Genomic DNA, 8342 nt, shown 5'->3' with positions numbered 1-8342 from the left:
TTTTTTTCAGGCTTTCATCTCTGGCTTTGCCTTCCTGGAAGGTTTTCTCTGATTACTATCCTTGTGGTCATATCTAAGATAGGCAATGGGATATGGAGGTTTCTTGGAGCTATAGCTTTGGACAGTTTGGAAATTGCCTTAACAGTTGTCCAAACCAAATCCAAGGTTCTTTTAGCAAGAAAATAGAAAATACAATAGAGTTCCAGTCTATCAGCTTCAGTCAATTCCAAGTAAAAATGACCACAACCAAAGACTATAAGTTTGAATATTATTGTCATAATCATATGACAATATCCCCTTTTCCTTCAAAAACATAGCAATTGTCCTAGGTGGAAATCAAAATCTGATTTGGTTTAAGTGGTAGATCTCATTATCTTCTAGCAAACATTTAAAAGAAGGTACTAAAACAAAAGCAAAACTAAATTCTGCAACAACAGTCTTAAATTCCACTAAAGTGAAGTTCTGTGGTCACCATTCATACTGTTTCAGTAATATAAAGGAAACCTGTCATTGAATTTTTTAAAGTAATGTATGCATTTTTACATGTGGTAAACTATACATCTCATAAAAATCATTTAAACCATTTTAAGTGGATAGTTCTTTGACATTAACATTGACAATACTATGTAACTTTCACCAGTATATGTTTCTTCATGACCCCAAAACAAAACTCATACTCACTTAGCAATAATTCCCAAACCTTGCTCCCCCAAAAAGCCCCCAGGAACCACTATTCTATTTTCTATCTCTATGGATTTGCTTCTTCTAAGTATTTCATATAAGAGAAATCAAATCACATAATATCAGCCCTTTTGTATCTAGCTTATATCATTCACCATGGTATCTTCAAGATTCATCCATATTGCAGGACATACTTGCACTTCACTTCTTTTTACATTTGAAAATTTCCCAAGAATTCTTCAAAATATGTAACTTGAGCAAATAGATTGCCAGTCTCAGGCCTTCTGTAACTATGTACAATTCCATCTGTGCTGAAGATAAAGTACATCCAGTTTGGTTTCCCTTTTCTTTTCAACACTTCTGAAAGCCACAAGAAACAACTTAGACATGCTGGTTTTATGAATTTTTCCTTCCATTCCCTTAAAAGTTTAAGCATGTAGTTTGCCTTAAAATTACCATAGAAAACATTTGAACCAAATATTTTACCACTGAATATTTTGTATCAATCATTTTCCAGCCATCAATACCTAAGCCCTTACCATCCACCAATTTATGAAGAACTGTTACCTAAGCAGTGAGAATGTTTCTCTCTCAGCTAGAATAAACCTATAATTAGGCTACATTTCTTTTCATGTTTATCTTTAATGTCAATTTCATAAGCAACTCTGACTGGAAATTAATTTATGTGTAAGAAAATTGAGTTTAATATTGTATATAAGTTAGGTAATTTTTTGAGAAACACTGTGGTACAAAATTATCTGGTCATAAATGAGTATATGTCTCAAATCAATTAATATATGTAAATTGTAAAATTGGTTTTTATAAGCAAGATAATGCCACCAGCATCCTTACACTAAGCCATTACAGAAACTATCTCTTTATCCTGCTCTTTTTTAGGTTTCAATTATAATGTGCATGCAGCTTATCTTGGAGACCTTTTTAAAGCAGGTTCTGATTCAGCAGGTCTGGTATGGGGCCTGAGATTCAGAATATTCAACAAGCTCCTAGGTGGTATCAGTTCTCCTAGTTGAAAGACCATGCTTTGATTAGGACAATTATTGCATCACCCTATTTTAGCTATTAATTACTGTCTTTATCAACATCCTTGATTAAAGACTGCCAAATTTGGTCTGGCTAGTTTAAACAGAAAGGAATTCAGGACTGAAGCTCATCACAAGGATGATTTGGAGGACTGAATCAACAGACAATAGTTTGAAGCTCCAAGAACAAATCCCAAAGCTACTACTGCTTTTGCCAGGGTCAGGTGGATTATTAAATTTGCAACCAAAAACACTGCTTCCAGTTCTTGTGCCTCTTCAGAAATCAAAAAGCTGCTTCCATAGCTTCTGGCTTCTATACAACATTTCCTCTGCCACAATCCATGACAGCAAAATGGATTTTCTACTCTCTGCAGCTCTCAATACATAATTCAATACTGTATCCAAGTTTCAAGGGAATGTATTTGGCCCACAGAACTGAAATACAACTCTAGGTTCAAAGAAGCTAGGAAATAAAGCTTTCAGTTCTGTACTTTCTTCACTTCAGAAGGAAGTTAGCATGGGTGGGTGTGATGGACAACCCACAGTATTCATCCATCACAATCACACTTTCCAAGAGACAGATAATGTTCTACAGCGGCTTAAATGAGTAAGAAGAGAAAGAAAGATATGGGAAAAATTTGTGTAGATTGATATCCAGATATCACATGAGTTAATATAAAAGATTAGACAATTTAATTTTTGTCAAAATGGTACATATATGTTTAAAAATCAAGAAAAGGAGCAATGATATGCCTCGATCACAAAATCATTAAAGCCATAAGTAGTACTTAATAAGTTTCTTATCTAAATATAGCTGGTTAAAAGAATTTTCCCAAGAGAGCACACAGATAAATTTTATGACTCTATGTAACTTAAGAATTTTCTAGATTTACCATTTTTATAAACTTGGTTTAAATAAATGATCTAATTTCAAGTCTTGTGAATTCTGAAAATATTCAACTATCATTAACATTTTTTACTGTGAAATATAGCATATACACAAAAAAGTAATACATTTCAAAATACATTTTAACAAGTAATTATAGAACAAATTTCAAATAACAGTATGGGTTACAGTTTCAGAATTTCAGGTATTGCCATCTAGCTGCTCTGAGACCCTGAAGACTGAAAAATATCAATATAATATTTCAGTAGTCATATTCATTTGTTAAATCCTATCTTCTCTGTTACAACTCTTTCTTCTCATTTGATCCTTCTTTCACTCTTTAGGAATATTTGGGCAATGATCCTTCTATATCTTCATGTTGAAAAGAGGTGTTGCCATGTGGAGTGAGGAGGATAACTGATTGATGCTTTTGGAGAAACTAGCAACTCTGGGTTTCAGGGCTTATCTGGCCTAGGAACCATCTGAAAGTTTTAGGTTTCTGAAAAATGAACTCAGTGAGTGAAATTTTTATAGGGTCTAAGATGAAACCCTGGGTATTCTTTAGAGTTTATAGGAATACTGTTGGTTGGGGCTTGGTATATCGTGGTAATTAGAATGTCTAGCTGAAGCGTGCACAACAGTAACTTGCAGAATAGCCTCTTCATTCTATCTGAAATCTCTTAGCTACTGATACCTCATTTTTCTACATTTCTTTTCCCCCTTCTTGTCAAGTAGGCATTGTCGATCCCACAGTACCAGGGCCAGGCTCATCCCTGGAAGTCATTTTCCACATTGCCAGGGAGACTTGCATCCCTAGAAGTCATGTCCCACATAGGGGGGAGGGTAATCATTTTACATGCAGTAAACTGATATTTCAATATTGTATTAACAACCAACATTTGCACCACTTTACACAAGAAAGGAAACTATGAAAAGTCAATCATTATACATTACAGTTATATGCTATTTGGTTGGTGACCAAGATTATAAACATAAAGCAGAAATATATAATTAAATTTGATATTTTAGACCATTTTATTCTCATTTTTCTTTTCTTTTTGTCTTTGGCCTTTGATTTTGCAAACAGATATTGCTTCATTTGATAAAGGAGATAACACAGAAATACAGTGTTAACACCCAACAATTAATTGTTCTGATTTGCTAGAGATTAAGATGTTATCAAAAAATGCAGTTAATAAATAATTTGGACAGCAGCTTTGAGATTTAAACATTTTATAAATTCCCATTATGTCGCATATTTTATTTTTATAGAACCAGCTGCATACTGTTTACTACCTAAGCTGAATACTTCAACTGTTAAGTTTCTGCATACTTTACTGATTGAAATGAATATATTAGTAGCTGAATTTGCATATACATTGATTGCCCTGAATATCGTGGAAGGATATATGTTATTAAGTACAAGAATGTTTAGGTGGTTACTTCTATCAAGGAGATTTAAAGCCCATGACATAAAATTAAACCTAGCTGTGAAGATTTGGTGCTATTCTGGTTACTGTTCTCTAAATCTGTTTTAATATGAAAGAGTGCTCAGGTAAATGAGTGATATTATTGTTCACTTTAACAATAAAACTACTGTTTTGATAATCTGATGGTTTGATTTGTGATGGGTACCTAACTGCTCTAAGATAAAAGATTAAAAATACAAAACAAACCAGAACGCAAAAAATCCCTCAATAGCAATAAATATTTGCTATTAGTATTTAAATCATTGAGATATGTGTCCACCTTATATTTTTTGAATAGAACAATTTAAAATGAGATTTTTATTAATGTAATTTCTATGAACGTATGACTTGGAGGGAATGGAAGTCCTATTAACTAGATTCCTACTATGTGCCAGGTGATTAAAAATATGTTTTCCTTTAATTCTCTCAGCATCCCTGGGAGGTGGGGTTGCTGCCATCACACTTCACAGATAAGGAGACAAACACTGATGTATATTCAAATTCCCTCCAAACTACACAAGTAAGTGGCAGAGCTAAGATTCAGATCCAGGATACATTGAATTCAAATCTATTGCTCTTTCTACTACCTCATGCTTAAGATTAAACAGTTACCCTTGCTTAAAAATCAAATCTCCTCACTTACTAGATCTATACAGTTGAACAAATCACCTTCTAACGTGACTAAAGTGCCCATTTCTGTAATTGAGATAATACCTACCCTTCCTACCTCAGTTAGTGGTGATAAAGAACAGGAAAAGTGAATACCTACTTTTTTAAAAAAAAAATTTGTTTTAGATTGTAAAGCAATTTCTAGTCAGTTAATTTATTTCATAATATAAAAACATGCTTTTACTGGAGAAATATCTATGAAGAATAATATTATGTTATTCAGCAGCCATATAGTTTAGGAATAGGGAAGTGATTATTTGCTTACAGCATGATACTCCTTTATTTCTATGATCTTTGTCATCACTGCATTTTCACGTTCTCTTTCCCTTTATTTGAGTGTCTTTTCTCCCTCATGCCTTACAAATTCCAGTCATTCTTTCTATAACCCAACCCCCTTACAGACACTCTAAAAATCTTCCATGACCTAATATCATCCAGCATTACATTCCTGCCCCTGAAACACTGTAAGCATGGGCTCATCGTGGCATTTATAAAAGTTTCATATGATTATTATTGTCTTCAACTCTTGCCATTCCAAGCAATCCCAGTATACGCAGAACTGTTACCTAAGCAGTGAGACGTTACTCTCTCAGCTAGAATAAACCTCTAATTGGGCTATATTTATTTTCATTTTTATGTTTAATATCAATTTTATAAGCTTCTTTGTTGGAAAATAATTTATATTTAAGAAAATTGAGTTTAATATTGAATATAAGTTTGATAACTTTTTAGAGAAACATTGTGATGTAAAATTATACGTCATACTGAGTTATGTCCCAAGTCAATTAATAGATATGAATTTTAAAATAAATTTTCATAGGCAAGATACATTATATGGTATGTTATAGATTACTATAAAAATTTCTGGAATGTTTTTGAAGAGTAAGAAAACAGATTTAATATACCACAAAGATAAATTTACCTAAGTTGCTATTAATTTTTTAATTTGATAAATGGTTTTATAAAGTAAAACCTTAAATAATGCATAGCATGGATTTGGTACTTAAAATTCCCTCAATAATTTATATTAATTTGACCTAATATATCAGGAAACGGCATCAGGAAATGAGAAAATTCCAGAATTAAAAATTCAACTTTTGTCGATAGTGACTAAGGCATGATTAATAAATGATGCTACATTTAGAGCTCAATTCTTAGAGCAGGCAACCTAATCAGAAAATCAAGCTGCACAACCTGTAGTGCAGTTTAAAACTCAGCAATTGTAACATTAAACTGTATAACTCTATCAGTGGAATTGGTGGTTGACTCATCAAATGTGCAGTGCAATTAGTTGAGTATGAAAAATCCCACAGTGTTACAATATGGAGATGAATCAGCAAAGCTTCCCAGTGATTGCTAAATACCTGACTACTTCCTCAATAACCATAGTTTTTTAAATAATTCCTTAAATAAATATGGAAATGAAGTTTAGTGAGATTAAATAGTGAATGTGAGAGTGTTTGATAAGTTTGGGAAAATTGGTACATCTTTGTAAGAAACGGCATACGTTTTCTGTGCATATGCCCAGTTCTCTACAAGGCCAACTAGTATTTACTGCATCTTTTTCTTGATTCCTTAAACATTTTTTTGCCTTTAAGTGCCTCCCACTAGAAGTATTCACAAAAGGTGTATGTTGTCTCATCCAGAAGAAATAACTTATATGTATACAGTATTTGCATCTCATCTCAATAGGGATTAATTAATGCTGATTAATAATTCTGCATATATTTTACAAAAAAATTATTTTTAAAGACCTTTCCATGGTGAAAAATCAAGTATTTAATTTGTTGAAGAGATCCAACAAATAATTATTAGAGATTGAACGTTCTAGGTATAATAAGGTTCATTAGTACAGAAGAATATAGCATTTTTCCTAAAATTTTAGAGAAGTTTAGAGAAGCTACATTTGTGGATATGTGGAAATTAGAAAGCTGTATGGTATGTATAATGCTTTCCTTCATTGCAAAGATTTTTGTTTGCAAGTTCAGCACTTGAATGATTTTTCTCCAATATACTTCATATTCAATTAGATTATTTGACTATCAGATGGCAGTATCCTCTCAGCTGACACTCCATGTCCTTAATAAGGTTTATAAAATCATTTAAATATGCCCAAGTTACAGATAAACACACTTTTCTTTTTTCTTCTCTCTCTGAATTTTGGTTTTTCAAAACAGTCTAATTTTTTGAAATAAGCATTTGATCTTATTGTCAGAAACTGGATTTTAAAGTTACATACCAGGAATTAAAATTTGGAATCTGTAGGATTTTTGAGATCATTTGCTTATACCCTTAGACTGAGGGCAACAAACTCAAATATGGGAGCCAGGAAAGCCATATAAAATAGTAAGATGGGAAGACACATTGGGAACTGATGAAATCTTTGAAAAATTACCATACATCTTCCCCAATGGGGCAAATGATCACTACCTCAGCTGAATGTTGCTGTTTATATATTAGAACATGCAGTTCCAGTGCTTCTATTTTTTTTATAGAAACCAGAAATCCATATTTTTATTTTGAAATCATGAATTATTTAAGAATTGGATTTTTTTTTAATGAAGTAAGGCCAAATATAATACATTCACTCTCTACCAGTTTGCAAGCTTTTCTCTAAAAGGAACTACATTGTAAACATCATCATCTGCTGACAGAGTTGACTACTTTGTGAAAGAGTTCGCTCAGATAGCTGACAACTCTGTTAGGGGCTTTGCCTTATCCAGGATAAATAATTCTAAGGTAGAAAGGTCAAAAGACCATTTAATCCATCCTTTTATTATTTTAAAGGTTAAACCGAGACCCAGAAAGCTCAAGTCTTTCCTCCAAAAACATACTCCGGGTTAATAAAAGATCCAGAAGAGAAGGTAACTAAAATGCATTAAACACCTACATGTGAGAAGTCCCATGGTAAATGCCTTCATGTTTATTATAATATTAATCTTAAAAAAAAAATCCTGTGATGTAGATAACATTAGCCACATTTTACAAATGAGAAAACAGCGTCAGGTCAATTGCCCAATATTGCACAGCAACTAAACAGCAGACTAATGATCCAAACCAGTTTCCTTAATTCCCATTCCAGCTCTCTGCACATTATGCTACCACTTGTTGCATAAAGAAAAGTAATAATTCCTATCCTTTGAGAAATAAAAGAAAATTTCTTTGAAAAAAGGATTTAAATTAGGGATCATCACACTATTTCCACTTCAATACTCACATTTATATTATTTGTAGTAGAGAGAACTAATTGGATGTTGTAAATTGTGAAGGGCTGTGGTGTATTTTGGTCATTATCTGACAGAAGGTTGAGGTCCTGATCTTTGGTTAAAACTGCAAAGATGCCACTGCTCTTTCCTCCTGGGTCCTATGGCACAAGATAGTCATTTAAACTTTATTCCCTCCAAAACAATTAGGACTTAGCATGCATTGCCGTCAAATGTCATTTTAGTCAGTTCAGCACCCCAAACTGCGATGCACACCAGGCTTTCAGCTGACAGCAGGCACCAGTGAGAATGTGCAGAGCCAGCCATATTCTCTACTTCATGAATTGTTCATTGATATTATGGAAGCTGCTCAAAGTAAAGACAGATATTGAAG

Source organism: Tamandua tetradactyla, chromosome 4 (assembly GCF_023851605.1).
Source record: "Tamandua tetradactyla isolate mTamTet1 chromosome 4, mTamTet1.pri, whole genome shotgun sequence".
Classification (NCBI taxonomy): domain Eukaryota; kingdom Metazoa; phylum Chordata; class Mammalia; order Pilosa; family Myrmecophagidae; genus Tamandua; species Tamandua tetradactyla.
The sequence above is the reverse complement of the archived record's forward strand: the minus strand, read 5'-3'. Positions refer to the sequence as shown.